This window comes from Silene latifolia, chromosome 1, assembly GCF_048544455.1.
Source record: "Silene latifolia isolate original U9 population chromosome 1, ASM4854445v1, whole genome shotgun sequence".
Lineage (NCBI taxonomy): Eukaryota > Viridiplantae > Streptophyta > Magnoliopsida > Caryophyllales > Caryophyllaceae > Silene > Silene latifolia.
In genome coordinates, this window is record NC_133526.1 from 57,411,236 (window position 1) to 57,426,622 (window position 15,387).

The 15,387-nt window shown below is 38.6% G+C and overlaps 1 non-coding gene across 1 annotated transcript; it reads left to right on the plus strand.

Annotated features, from left to right (window-relative positions):
• The first annotated feature begins 14,268 nt into the window (after nucleotides 1–14,268).
• Nucleotides 14,269–14,375, plus strand: LOC141620100 (small nucleolar RNA R71). Its single transcript, XR_012531885.1, has one exon. It is a non-coding gene; the product is annotated as a small nucleolar RNA R71 (small nucleolar RNA).
• Nucleotides 14,376–15,387: the final 1,012 nt, after the last annotated feature.

Here is a 15,387-nt window from a genome sequence, read left to right on the forward strand (position 1 = left end):
TTCTTTTAGTTGATGTTGTGTTTTTAAGTTACGCATGAGCTAGTAATAAATGTTACGTGTTGACAATCGCTTAATTCCTTAATAAAACCTTGTCTCGACCTTAATGTTGATGCGCAATCTTTTATCATATGTTCTTTCCTGTCACATGTGGTTATTGATGATTTTGTTGCATAGGTATATGAAAATTTAAAAGAGGTTACGAGGACGTAACCATGTTTCTAGTTGGGAAGGATTGTAAAATCTTAATGCTTAAATTGCACTTGTTTGAAGGTTATAGTTGACCAAGTTGATGTTAGATGTGGGGTACCTATGCAGATGAGTTATATATGTTTTGGTTTCTACTTCTGTTAGATTGGTTGATGTGTAAAAGGAGAGTATAATTAAACTACTGGTATTGAGTTGAATTGTGGGGCCTTTGTGCCGAGTTACGTTTGCGGTCCAGTGAGACCATGGTTATTGAGTTACTTGAGTTTGAGATCGGAATTTAGATGGAAGATGACGGTGTTCTCAGGTGATTATTTAGTTGTTACACAGTTGTGTTCTCAGGTAGTTATTAGTCGTAGTTATTTGGGTTAAGTAAAAACGAGTTAAACTTCGGGACGAAGTTTATTTTTAGGAGGACAGAATGTAACATTTCGCATTTGTAAGGTTTAATAGATGTGTCAAAAGTGGGTGTTAACCGTGTTAGAAATTCGTGACGTCCGTAAGTACAATATACAATACCCTTCTGAGGTTTGGGTACGGGAGCGAACTTCGGGACGAAGTTCATTTTAAGGGGGGAAGACTGTAATACCCCGTATTTTTTTTTTATATAATAAATTAAACGGATATTATTGAATTAAACGGATATTATTAAACGGATATTATTATATATTAATTATTATACATTTTATATCACTAATTAAGTCGGGTTAATTGTAAGTCGATAATTACGTAAATTATTTTAATTAACTGCGTTGTATCGATATAAGTTTATTGTGACGGGTTTATATGTAATTCGAAATGTGAGCTGGCCCATTAACTGTCCAGCCCAATTACCCTTAACCCTAAGCCCAACTAACCCTAACCCTAACCCTAACCCTAATAGTAACTACCAGCCGCCTCCCTCATTCTCACACCCTCAACCCGCCTCCCTCTTTCTTCAGCCCAGATCTTCACCCCCACGCATATAGAGAGAGAGAGAGAGTGTGCGCTGGTGACTTACGGTGCAGCAAGGACGAGCAGGGGACTAGTGTCGACGACCTAGGGTGGCCGTGGTGGCCGTTGTGGTGGCGGAAAAATGGTAAGAACAACCCTCCCTCCTCTGTTTTCGCATTAGTGTCGGGTTTTTGGGTGTTAATTCGTGGCTTAGGGAGGTGTTGCTCGTGGTGGTTAGCAAGGTAAAGGGGTAGGGTAGTAAGGGTCGAGTGAGTTGGTGGTGGTCAGGGTGGTTATAGGTGGTGGTTGTGGCTGTGCAAGGCGGCATCGACACAGGGGTGTAGAAACGGGTTGTATACACGGGTTCAAGGGAGTTTGAGATGGTTAGGTTGGGGTGGCACCACTGTTGACTCGGGGGAGGTCGAAACAGTGGTGCCATGTCGTCTGGGTTCGTGGGTTGGCGGGGAGTAGGCAGGTGGTGGTTTGGCAGGTGTTAAGTGACAGATGCGGTGGTTGTAGGAGGGGAAACAGTGGGTGTTTGGTGAGGTTCGGCGGTGAACCAGGCCAAATGACGGCCCCCGGTTCAACTCGCCGGCGGAGTCGACCAAACCGGGGTTGGGTTGTTGGTGGTCAATCAATGTGGGTACCACGGCTGGTGGTTGTCGGGGTGGCTCCGGTGGTGTTTGAAGGGTGTGGGTGAGAGTGAAGTACGGGTTGTTGAGTCGGGTGGTTTGTTGAGTGTTTGATACGGTTTTAATTAGTTTATCGATTTGATTTAATTCCGAGTTATCTAAAATAAAATAATAATTGATAATAGTAAAATAATTAAAGACGGGTTTGAGTCGGGATGTTTGAATTGTTTAAAGTTGATTCGAGTATTTCTTAAATCGTATAATTCGTTTAATCTTTTATTTATCATATTAGATTATTAATTTAATCCCCGAGTCGTTTAAATAATTAGAGATGGACTTTGAGTCGGGACTGGTTAAAGTGGAAAGTTACTATATCGGGAAAGTTTCCATTTTGGGAGATGTCTATATTTAGTAGTTAGTAATTATAAATATTATAATTGTTTTAGGTGACGGATTTGTGAAGGATCGATAATCAAATGCATTGCTTTGTTTTCTGGACTGCTTTAATCTGCGTAATTGGATTTGTCGACACTTTGAGGTAGGGAAATACACTTGTCCTATTATCATCATTGATCGAATTGTGTTGACTTGATTTCTGGATGTTGACTTATGTTATGATTTATATATTCGGAAAGTGATTGATCAATTGATCGTATTGAGTATGATATCACAACATTCAGTAGCTGGCATGATTTCATTCATTTGATATACATATTGTGTTGCATAATTACTGTTGAGCATTTCATATGCATCGGAGTTGGAGGATGGTGTGGTGGTGACGAGGTTGTGATACGATGTGATGTTGTGATAAGGCCCAGGCGGGTTCTGCAGGACTTGCCCTGGTGTCCTCAACAAGGAGTGGCGCGGATCGACTTCGGTCGATATATAGTCTACCGGGATCGGTATGGTCATGCGTTCCGGGGATGTGTGTGATGAGTTGAGATGGAGATGGAGGTGAAGGAGGAGCATGCATATCATATTTTATTGTTTCATTGTTTTCCCTACTCAACCTCGTGGTTGACCCTGTGTATTCGTGAACACCTGTGATGAACCATAATGGGGAGCAGATTTGACAGGTACTAAAGATTAGCTGACTTAGGAGCTATGGGATGCGTGAGAACTTGGCCAATCTACCTAGAAGTCTAGACCACATAGAAGATTTTATCACTTAATTTATTTTCCGCTGCGAGTTGTATTTATCTTATATTGAGTTTAGTTGGATAATTTGTAATAAACATGTAATCGTTAAGTTTTAATTTAAAGTACTTTGGTATTGTTGTACTTTGTTATTCACTACCTCGGGAAACCGAGATGGTAACAGTCCGGTTTATTAGGGAATGTCTTGCTAAAGGCTCCTTCATAAACCGGGGTGTTACATGGAATGTATGTTGCTTTGCAAAGTTATTAAGATGAAACCATATATGTTCCCATCATATCCTTTCAAATTCCTATTTCGAAGAGGTCTCATCTTAACCTTATGGAAAGAGATTTTAAATCTCTAACACATTCATATCATAATGATGTGTGGCAATGTCATATATTAAATATGAGTAATATCTAATACACATCCTTCAAAATATCCCATTTAGAAGGAGGTTTAACCAATTCATTTTCATAATGAGGTTAAGTAATGACATCTGCGTGGTTTAAAACTTTGGCTATTTGAAGATATCGGTATATCAATCCTTGCAACTTCTAGTGATAAATATCGCTTATTACTAGGATGTTACATTGATTCATTTAGGCTCTTAAGTAAATCCCAAGGTTGAAACTATTTGTCATAAATTTCATAAACTTAGTCAAAACTCTTGTTAAGACTTTACATTAGTCATTTTGTTCCAAAACTTTCTTTTGGTCTCCTCGTGTAGTTATCTTAAGAATATGTTCTTTCGATTACTTCACTTGGTCTCTTTAGTCATATAACACTTACTTGAGACCATAGATCTCATCTATTCGGTATACTATATAAATAGATATACCTTCATTCAAATCATTCTCTCTTGCGTAGATCTTCATTTACACAAGTACACAATTTTATCTTGCCTTGTGTGTTGTGTCCTCATTTTTTCTCCCACTCTATCTTTAGAATAAATACACTATAGATTCAAAGATAGCATATGAGACACAAATAATGATGTTGAAATTTTAAGGAGAACTATCTCATAGATTGGCTAATAGTTTTAGATTTCGTAAGTGTACTTGGTGATTGACATTCCTTTAAGAGAGTTCATAGACTCAAAATCACTTTATAAATGATCATACACAAGCCTTAAGCATGTGGACATATAATGAAACCCGTCATTATATTTGTCTATTAGATCACTTTAAGTTATAGGTTTCTAAGAGTAAGCATTTAAACATGAATTTTAGAACAAAAGGATAAAATGATAAAACGGGTGACTTGGGTTGCAAACCAAGTCACCATTATCCAAAATACAACCTATTATCCAAAATACCTTTCCATGTCGAACACGGAAACTTAAGGTTCTAAAATTCAAAACATGAATAAAATAAGACAATAAAAAGCGAAGCTCCATGAAAGCTATTCCTAGCTCCTTGATGGTATCTTATGCTTGCTTTTCCTTTCCCTTGTCTTTGCTTGGTGGAGGCCCTATTTACAATAAAAAGGGAGATACATTATCACAACTTTGTATCATAATACCATAGTTGAATTAGAAACATAAAAGAAAGGATAGTCATTTACCTACTGGAGTGATCTTTCCAGCCTTAATATCACCAAGGTATTTGGAACAATTTCTTTTCCAATGTCCCATACCATTACAATAATGGCATTTATCAAGAGGACCCTTCTTGATTTTTGAAGTGCTAGCTTCACAAGTCCTAGCTTTGGTGAATGTGCGAGCTTGCTTCTTACCCTTCCTCCTATTCTTCTTGAACTTCCCTTTACTCTTAGTGCTTATGTAAAGCACATCCTTGGGTGGGTTCACATTTAACCCCATGTCCCTTTCGGCTTGCACAAGTAACTTGTGCAATTCTTCAAGAGACACATCCTTGTCTTGCATGTTAAAATTCACCGGGAATTGAACATACGCTTTCACTTTGGACAAGGAGTGTAGAATCCTATCTACAATGAGTTCTTTGGGGATTTCAACCTTTTGAATTTTCAAGGTCTCGACAAGCTCCATAAGTTTGAGCACATGAGGGCTAACCTTTTGGCCCTCTTTGAAGTCGAGATCAAAGAATGTCGCGGCCGCCTCATATTGGACGATCCGCGGAGTTTGTGAAAACATTGTCACAAGCTTGGAGTAAATCTCATTAGCATTGCCCATTTTAAAGGCTCTCCTTTGGAGATCCGCCTCCATCGCAAATATCAAGACATTTTTCATTGCGGCGGACTCCTTTTGGTAAGCCTCATATGCTTCCCTAGTGGCGGCGGTCGACCTAGTAGTAGGTTCGGGTGGAGAGGCCTCGGTAAGGTAACGAAGCTTGTCGTCACCTTGGGCGGTTAATTTGAGTTGGGCATCCCAATCGGAGAAATTTGACCCATTCTTTTCAAGTTTACATCGATCCATGAAGGATCGGAGCCATGATGTATTAGCGAGAGGCGTGGCGTTAGGGGTTGGTGTTGCCATTTGTTATGAGAAAAGAAGTGGTCTACAAAACAAGATAGAAGGAGTAAAACAAATGTCGTTTTAACAATAATACTCGTAAAAATGTATAATTTAAACAAGTTTTATGCATTTTTCTAGTGACCTCTACCCAACTAGATAAATGATTCCAAGACCCAAATTCATATTAATTTAGGGCACGGTGTGCCGAAATACCCTTTCTTAACATAACTCGGTGGATTAACCTTTTAATCGATTCATATTCATCTCTAGCCCGAAACACATCCGGAAATCGTCGTGAATACTTTCGTTGAGTACAACCCAAATTTCGAATAAATGTGTCCATAGTCCAAACCCATATCAACTTAGGGCACGGTGTGCCGAAATACCCCTTATCAACATGAATTCGGTGGATAGACATTCATCACCCACTTCCCCTACGTAACAAGGTTTGTACCCCGGTGTGGCCGAGTGCACTCCCTCGCGAAATAGGTTTTCATGGTTTCTACTATTTGGTAAGGCTATGTCTCAATTAATTGTTTTTGCGAGAGGTCATGTCAATTTATTATCTATCACATTTTAAGTGAACTAAAGCGGTGAACTACGATAATTTTAATTGACACGGTCGATAAACTCGATAAAGATGATGATGCATGTTTTAGTTATGGCGATTTAGCGATGCATGCGACATATAAATAAAATGCAAAACATAAAAATTAAATCCTAGTATGGCCTTTCCTAAAATAGAAAAACTATTTAACTATTACATATTCGGAAACCAACTCCATTGGTCCCTTGAACTTCGGTTGTGGCACGCATCTCGAGGTAACACCGTCTTTATGTATCGCCATCTTGAAGAAATCCGTCTTTGGGAACTCCGAAATGAATAAAATTACATAATAAATTACATAATTTCCTATTATACATTTGTGACTAAAATAAAATAAATCTATTAAAATTACAAAACGGTGATACGAGATCACAATAAAATTACAACCGAATCGATATTCCCATATATTTCGGGAAATACCAATTAAAAAACTAAGGCCATACTAAGTAAAAATTACATAATTCAAAAATTACATAAATTAAAATTATGACAATCATAAAGAAAATGCAGCATTATAATATGTATGAACATGCCCAATTTTATGCTAAATCGCCTTTAATTAGCCAATATCGTATATTACTCGGTTTTTACGGATTTGCGTGATTTCAACATTTTACAATCACAAAAATTACATAAATTCATATTTATGCATAAGTTAATTATCCTAACCTCTTAGGACTCAAAATTTAGTCTTCACTAATTATTTGACCATAATTAACTCATATTTCTAAAATTGGTCATAATGGACCAAAAATTACAAAAATAAGCTATAAACTTCAAATAAATCACAAAATTTCAAATAAATTTGAAATTTGAAATTTAAACTTATGAACATTCTGGAAAAATACCATGAAACTCATAATGTTCAAAAACTTAGGTTAAAAATTTCGAAATTTTTCCGGAAAAACAATGTTGCGATTTATCGGTTTTAACTAAAATAATCATAAAAACATGAGAAAAATTATATTCATCAACTTTTCAATTTTAGATCTGAAAAATATAATAAAATGCAACATTGGACGTTTTTCCTTAGTCATAGATTATGTTTTATTAATTTTTCACTAATAATGTCACTATTTATGCTATTTTTCTTCAAAAATCCATAAATCATGCAAAAAGACTTCACTATAGCCTATTATTTTACACACATCTTGTAAAATTGCATGTGACAACATACTAAATTTCTATGACTAGATTCGAAATTTATCTCATATTAACCTATTTTTCACCTAAATCCGAATTTAATAATGAAAAATCCATTTTTCGAGCATAAGAAGTTCAAAAATTATGAAAATTTACAGGTTATCTCAAAATAATATATGTGACAACATATCCAAAAATCACTGGAAAATTCGAAGTATAGCTAATTTTAGTCCGAAAATGACATTTTTACTCATAAAATCATATTTTAATGCCATTATTGTATAATATGAACAATAAAAATCCGTAAATTAACCAAAATATCCTAAAACATTTTAGGACCAGAAATTTTAACATGCATGAATTAATTTCATGATATATCATAATAACACAAATTATACAAGTTTTATATGTTAATCTTTATAACTCGGAAAAACTTTTAACCGATTTGCATGCAAACAACCATGGCTCTTGATACCGATTGAAGGAAAAGTAGATCTATATATACTTAACATATTCATATATGTTGTAATTTAATTTGTCATAAAATTAACTAATGATCTTATGCATGCAAACTTTTAAACAAAATAAAGAAGAAACTTTGATCTTACATTGGAAATTTGGTTAATATGGGCACAAGAGAGATCACCTTTCTCTCTTGTTCTTGAGCTTTCCCTTTTGGATGAACAAAGACCCAAGTGTAGGATCTCTCCCAAGGATTTATACCCAAAGCTCACTCTTAATAAAATTAATATAATGTATACTAGATAATATTAATTTTCTGAGAAAAATTGACCCAAAAATATTTGGTTTTTGCTCTCAAAACCGGTTGAGAGAGAGGAGAATGGAAGGTATTTTTTTTCTTTCTAAAATTCTTATTTTAGATGAGTTAGAATGAATGAATAATACACACTCATGCATGTAGTGTATATCAAAAATATAAGACAAAAACTCTTTGCCTTTTCTTGTGGTAAAACCGGGTAGGAGGTGTAGTAGGGAGCCAATGCATGCCTTTGTTTGTCTTCACAATGCAAACTAGGGTTGCATGGCTAGGCTATTAGTGAATGATTATGTTTTCCACTAATTTAAACAACACAATATTTATCCTAATCCTCCCCTAATTTCGGTACCTTCATAAAATGGAACCCATTTTATTTTTGTCAAATTTGTCAATATGTCACATGTCATATGTTACATAATTTGTTATGTATTTTTTTAACATATTAAAAATCAACGTATTAATAAAATACGTCATATACAAAAATCGACTTAGTAATTAATAATTACTTGTACCAAAATATTTCTCCAATTATAAATCACAATAAATTGTATTTATAATAATTCATTCAAATTTAATTGTTTCCTTAAACAATAATTTCATCTGAGTAATGATACAATTCAATTACTCAGACCATATCTCATTTCATCAAATTTCAATGAGATACGTAAATTTTACTTCCAAAATCGTCCGTCAATTTTCAAGTAATTTAATTAACTCGTAACATTATACGATTAATTAAATGATCAATTAAGAGTGTTGCCCTATAGGTATGACCTAGGGGATCAACTTATCACCACCGTCGCACGACAGTAATGTCAAACTCTAGTCAGCCAATCATTACCGATATATGTTGATCAGTTGACAGTAAAAAAAATTACTTCCCAATTGTATTCTTTATAATGAGATTTAAACATGTGATCATCATGATCAATAGTCGTGATCGCATTATTGTCGGAGGACACCTATTCCAACAATATACGCATTCCCAGCCGGTGGACCGGCTACCGGCCGGCCGGCTGGGACAACTCATCCTTCAAAATGACACATTTTAATTAAGGTTACAGGAACTTCCCAGCCGGTCAGAAGACCGGCCGCCGGTCAACCGGCTGGGACTACGTTCCATCACATTTTCTCCAATATGCCCCTATCTCATATCCCATCACCTATTGGCCTCGACTTCCGTGTTTTCGACTTTCAAAACCGACTCATGACGTCGGATAAAGGCCAATAGATGGTAAAACGCTTGTTCATCATACAAAATCCCAAATTCTTCAACAATTGTAACCGACATCAATCAAAATGACAAGTATCATCCGTCCAAAATTCCTCATTTTCTACCTAAATGCATGATATTTACAAAATTGCAAGGGTTGCCTCCCATGTAGCGCCCTTGTTTTATGTCGTAGGCTCGACGGAGTCATGAATCACATTCAATTATGGGGAAGAGAGGTATTGATGGAGCTTACATTCTTCATGATAGGGGTTCCGGCAATGTAATGCTTGAGCCGTTGCCCGTTTACTTTGAAAGCTTGATCTCCATCGGATATTTCAATTGCCCCATCGGGAAAAACTCGGACCACGGTGAAAGGTCCCGACCACTTCGACTTAAGCTTCCCCGCAAATAACTTGAACCGCGAGTTAAAGAGGAGAACCAACTCTCCCACCTCGAATTCTCTTCTCAAAATTTTCTTGTCATGAAACTTCTTAGTCTTCTCTTTGTAAATCCTTGAGCTCTCATAAGCCTCAAGCCTAAAATCTTCTAACTCATTGATGTCAAGAAGTCTCTTTTCTCCGGCACTCTTCAAGTCAAAGTTGAGAAGTCGGATCGCCCAATGTGCCTTGTGCTCCAACTCTACCGGTAAGTGACAAGGCTTTCCGTACACCAACCGGAACGGTGAAGTTCCTATCGGTGTTTTGAAAGCGGTCCGGTAAGCCCATAATGCATCGTTGAGCTTGGTTGACCAATCCTTCCTTGACCGGCTCACGGTTTTCTCAAGAATCATCTTAATCTCACGGTTTGAGATCTCGGCTTGGCCGTTTGCTTGTGGGTGGTAGGCAAGACTACGCCTATGTTGCACCCCATGTTTCTTTAGAAGAGCATAAAGAGTTCTTTCCCGAAAATGAGTCCCACGATCACTAATCACAATTCTTGGAACCCCAAACCTTGGAAATCTGATTGTTTCCATGAGTTTTATCACCGACTATGCATCACAAGTTTTTGTTGGGATAGCTTCAACCCATTTTCTCACATAATCCACCGCAACAAGTATGTACTCATATCCATTGGATGATGGAAAAGGACCTTGATAGTCAATTCCCCATACATCAAACAACTATACCTCTAGAATGTAGTTCATTGGCATCTCATGCCTCTTTGAAATATTTCCGCTTCGTTGACACTTATCACACCCCTTGACGTAGGTTGCCACATCATGAAATAGGGAAGGCCAATAGAAGCCGCATTGGAGCACCCTTGCGGCGGTCTTTCTTGAACTACCATGCCCTCCACTTGGCATATCATGGCAATGTGAAATTATTGGCTTCACCTCTTCACTTGGAATGCACCTCCGAATTATCCCGACCGCACAAGATTTGTATAAACAAGGCTCATCCCAAAAATATTACCTTAGATCATGAAAGAATTTCTTCCTCTTATGTGAGTCATAATCATATGGGATTATCCCGGAGACCAAATAATTCACTATATCCGCATACCACGGTGCTTCACCCAAACTTAGGGACAACAAGTGGTCATCGGGCAAGTGATCATTGATAGGAAGCCCATTGTCAACATTGAGGTTGACTAGCCGGGATAAATGGTCGGCCACCACATTTTCAACTCCTTTCTTATCCCTAATCTCCATGTCGAACTCTTGGAGAAGTAATATCCACCTAATCAACCTAGGTTTGGACTCCTTCTTGATGAGCAAGTGTCTCAAAGCAACATGATCGGTGAACACTATTACCTTAGCTCCCACCAAGTAGGTCCGGAACTTCTCCATAGCAAAAACCACGGCCAAGAGCTCCTTTTCCGTTGTTGAGTAATTTGTTTGAGCGTCATCAAGAGTTTTGCTTGCATAATGAATTGCATGCACCTTTCCATCCTTCCTTTGGCCTAAAACCGCGCCCAAGGCATGATCGCTTGCATCACACATTAACTCAAACGGCAAGCTCCAATCTGGAGGTTGTATGATTGGAGCACTTGTCAAAGCTTCCTTCAACCTATTAAAAGCATCAAGACATCGGTTAGAGAACACAAAAGGAGTATCTTTGGCTAACAACTCGGTCAAAGGTCTCGCAATCTTAGAGAAGTCCTTGATGAAGCGGCGATAAAAGCCCGCATGTCCAAGGAAACTTCTCACCCCCTTTACATTGGTGGGAAGTGGGAGGCTAGCAATGACCTCGATCTTAGCCTTATAACCTTCTATTCCACGATTTGACACTATGTGTCCCAACACAACACCTTCTTGTACCATGAAGTGGCACTTCTCCCTATTAAGCACAAGGTGAGACTCTTGACACTTGTTCAAAATTTTCTCCAAATTTGTCAAACAACTTTCAAAACTTTTCCCAACTACCGAGAAATCATCCATGAAAACTTCCATTTCTTTTTCAACAAAATCGGAGAAAATTGACATCATAGCTCTTTGAAAAGTAGATGGAGCGTTACATAGCCCAAATGGCATCCTCCTATATGCATAGGTGCCAAATGGACAAGTAAAGGTGGTCTTTTCTTGGTCACTTGGATGGATAGGGATTTGAAAAAATCCCGAATAGCCATCCAAGAAGCAAAAATAGTTGTGTTGAGCTAATATTTCTAGCATTTGATCCATGAACGGTAAGGGAAAGTGATCCTTCCGGGTGGATTTGTTCAACTTCCTATAGTCCACACACATTCTCCACCCGGTTACCGTCCTTGTAGGAATCAATTCATTCTTGTCATTTCGCACTACCGTCATGCCTCCTTTTTTGGGAACTACATGAACCGGGCTTACCCACGTACTATCCGAAATAGGATAGATAATGCCGGCGTCAAGTAGCTTAAGGACCTCTTTCCTTACAACCTCTTTCATTATGGGATTAAGCCTTCTTTGTGCCTCGATAGAGGATGCATCCTCATTCTCAAGTAAACTTTTGTGAGTGCACAAAGAGGGACTAATCCCCTTGAGGTCACCAATCGTGTACCCAAGGACACCCTTGAACCTTTTAAGCAAAGAAACTAGTTTTGAGGTTTGGGTGTCATCAAGTGCACTATTGATGATGACGGGAAAAGTGGAATTATCACCGAGAAAATCATATTTCAAAGAAGTGGGAAGAGGTTTAAGTTCAACCGTAGGAGGAGGCGTGGAACTCTCCTCCTTCTTACCCACTTCCAACACTTCAAACTTGGGAGCTTGTTCATGAATTGGAGCCGAATCCAACATCCATACATATGCAAGAGTCTCAACATCTTTGTCATCGACCTCATACCCACTAACAATACAAGTCTCCAAAGGATCCATAGAGGAAGCTTTTGGGTCATGCTCCTCCATGGGGTTCTCAAGAATGTCTACAATGCAACAAGTGTCACCGAGAGATGAAGCTTCCATGGATTTGTGGAGTTCAAATTCCACTCTATCTTCACCCACTTGCAAAGATAGCTTGCCACTCTTTACATCGATCATAGCTCCACCGGTGGCAAGACAAGGTCGCCCCAAAATAATAGGCACATTGTAATCCTCGGGCATATCCATAACAAAGAAATCACATGGTATGACAAGCTTCCCAACAACCAAGGGTACATCTTCAATCACACCAATGGGAAATTTAACCGACCGATCGGCTAGTTGAAGTGAAACTCTAGTAGGTTTCAAATCTCCCAAATCAAGCCTCTTGAATATTGAAAGTGGCATGAGGCTCACACTAGCCCCCAAGTCACACAATGCTCTTTTAATAGCCACCCCTTGGATAGAACAAGGAATAGAGAAGCTACCCGGATCTTCTAGCTTATTTGGAAGCTTGTTGGTGTGAGTAAGAATAGCACTACATTCCTTAGAGAGGTTGATGGTTTGCACCTCTCCATTCTTCTTCTTCAAAGTGACAAGTTCCTTAAGAAACTTGCCATAAGATGGAATTTCGGTAATCATATCAAGGAAAGTAATAGTGACATTCATTCCCTTCAAGATCTCAACAAACTTCTCATATTTCTTTTCAAGCCTAGGCCTTGCAAGCCTTTGTGGAAAGGGTACCGGTGCTACATACTCCCTTGGTGGTGGAGTACATTCTTTGGCCTTAGTTGCAATAGGCTCATCTTACTTTGGAGGGTCAACCATCTCCACCTCCTTAGACTTCTCCACCATAATCTCATCTTCTTCCACAACTTCAACCGGGTGCTCTTTCACTACTTCACTAGACACCCTCTTCCTCTTCCACTTAGGAGATTTCTCAACTGCCTCCAATTGCTTTCCACTCCTCAAAAATACCGCATTCACCTCCCTTGGGTTAACCGTATTACCCGGAAACTTCCCCAGATTTTAAGCCAATTGACTCAATTGTTGAGAAATTTGGGCCACATGAGTTTCCGTAGCCTTTTGGGATGCTCGTATTTCATCATTAACCCGGTTTTGTGCGGTAATGTGGTTATCAAGCTTTGAGTCAGATTTTTGATTTGCAATAACCAATTGTTCAAAGGCTTGTTCCCAAGATGGTTTTGTTGGGGTTTGGAAGTTTTGGTTTTGTGGTTGGAAATTTTGGTTTTGTTGTTGATTGAAGTTTTGTCCCTTGAAACCTCCAAATGGTTGTTGGTTTTGGGTGACAAATTGTTTCCCTTGGAAACCGGGTGGAATTTGTCTTTGGAATTGAGAGTTTTGGTTGAACCTTTGTTGTTGTTGAGGTTGGGAAGTGGTTGGATTTTGAATGTTTTGTGAAGCATAAGACAAGAAAGGGTTAGTTCTTTTTCCATTGACAAATTGGTTGTTTTTATTATTGTTGAACCCTTGCCTTGCACTTGTGGATTCCCAAATTCCATTTGCTTGCTCATAGCATTCCTCTTGGAGGGGTGCAATCAAGGGACACCCAATGGGAGTGTGCCCTTGTTCACCACACAACTCACAAGATAAGACTTGCCTCATATCGGAGCCTTTAGGTTTTGAATTTAGCAAAGCAACTTGTTGGGTGAGTTCATCTAGCATTCCCTTTACCTCCACATTCAAAACCGAATTAGAATCCTTGTTCTTGCCTTTTGTTGATTGCCTATCACTTCCCCATTCCATAGTTCTTGAGGCCATCTCCTCAATTAGCTCTTTTGCCGCTTTATGCCCCAAAATGTCCAAGGCACCTTTTCCCGAACCCGCATCTAATGAAAGCCGAAGGTCTTGGGTCAACCCTTTATAAAAGTTGTTCACTAGCTCGGCCTCGGAAATGCCATGGTGAGGGCATAACCGTTGAAGCTTCTTATATCGTTTCCATGCCTCATATAAGGTCTCATCCTCTTCTTGAGTAAAGTTTTGTAGTTCACTCTTGACTTTGGCCGTTCTTGAGGGTGGGAAATACTTGTTTAAAAATGCCGAAGCCAACTCATCCCATGTCTTGAAGGAATCCGGGTCACAATTCTTCAACCAATCCTTAGACGAACCCCTAAGTGAACGGGGGAACAACCTAAGGCGTACCACGTCATCGGAGACCCCATTTGACTTGTACATATCACAATTTTCAAGGAACTCATTTAGATGATCGTTTGGGTTCTCCAAGGGACTTCCTCCAAATTGGTTGTCTTGAACAAGGTTGAGCAAGACATTTTTGATCTCAAAGTTATTAGCTTGAATTCTTGGCCTTTGGATGCTTGGATTGACTATGTGCTTAGGAGCCATAGTCTCTCTTATCGGAACCGGATCACCCATGGTGTTAGGTTCTTCTTCTAAAACCCCAAAAGGATTTTCAAACACTTCGGTAGCTTCTAGGTGATTACCTTCTTCAATAGGTGGTGTATCAAGTAAACCCCTTCTTCTTAATGAATTAAGTCTTCTTGCCGTGGCTTCAATTTCGCGGTCAAGTTGATATGTTGGTTGACCTCTTCTTCGTCGCCTACTCATGCAAAAGACCTAAGCACTTGAAAGAAAGGATTAGTAACAAAGGACTTAGTCTAAAGTAGAACAAAAACGATTAATATCAAGCCGTACTCCCCGGCAACGGCGCCAAAAACTTGATGGTATCAAGTTATACCTCGCAAGTGCACGATTTTATCGTTGTAAACTCTAGAGGGTCGATCCCACAAGGAGTAGGGATGATTACTAATTGTCTATATTCTTGAGCTTAGCTAAGTCGATATAAAACAAAGAGGGTGCTAACGAACTAGCACTAAACTAACCAATTTAAAGACTATAAACTAGATAAGATAAGAACAAGCTAAATGATTAAGTCTAGATCAAATAAAGGGAAGGACTAGAACTCGGTTCGACCATGAATATGAGTAATTCCACATACTAATCGTCTCGACTAATCAAAAGGGGTAGGTAGGTAAGGGGGAGATGGCTCTAATTC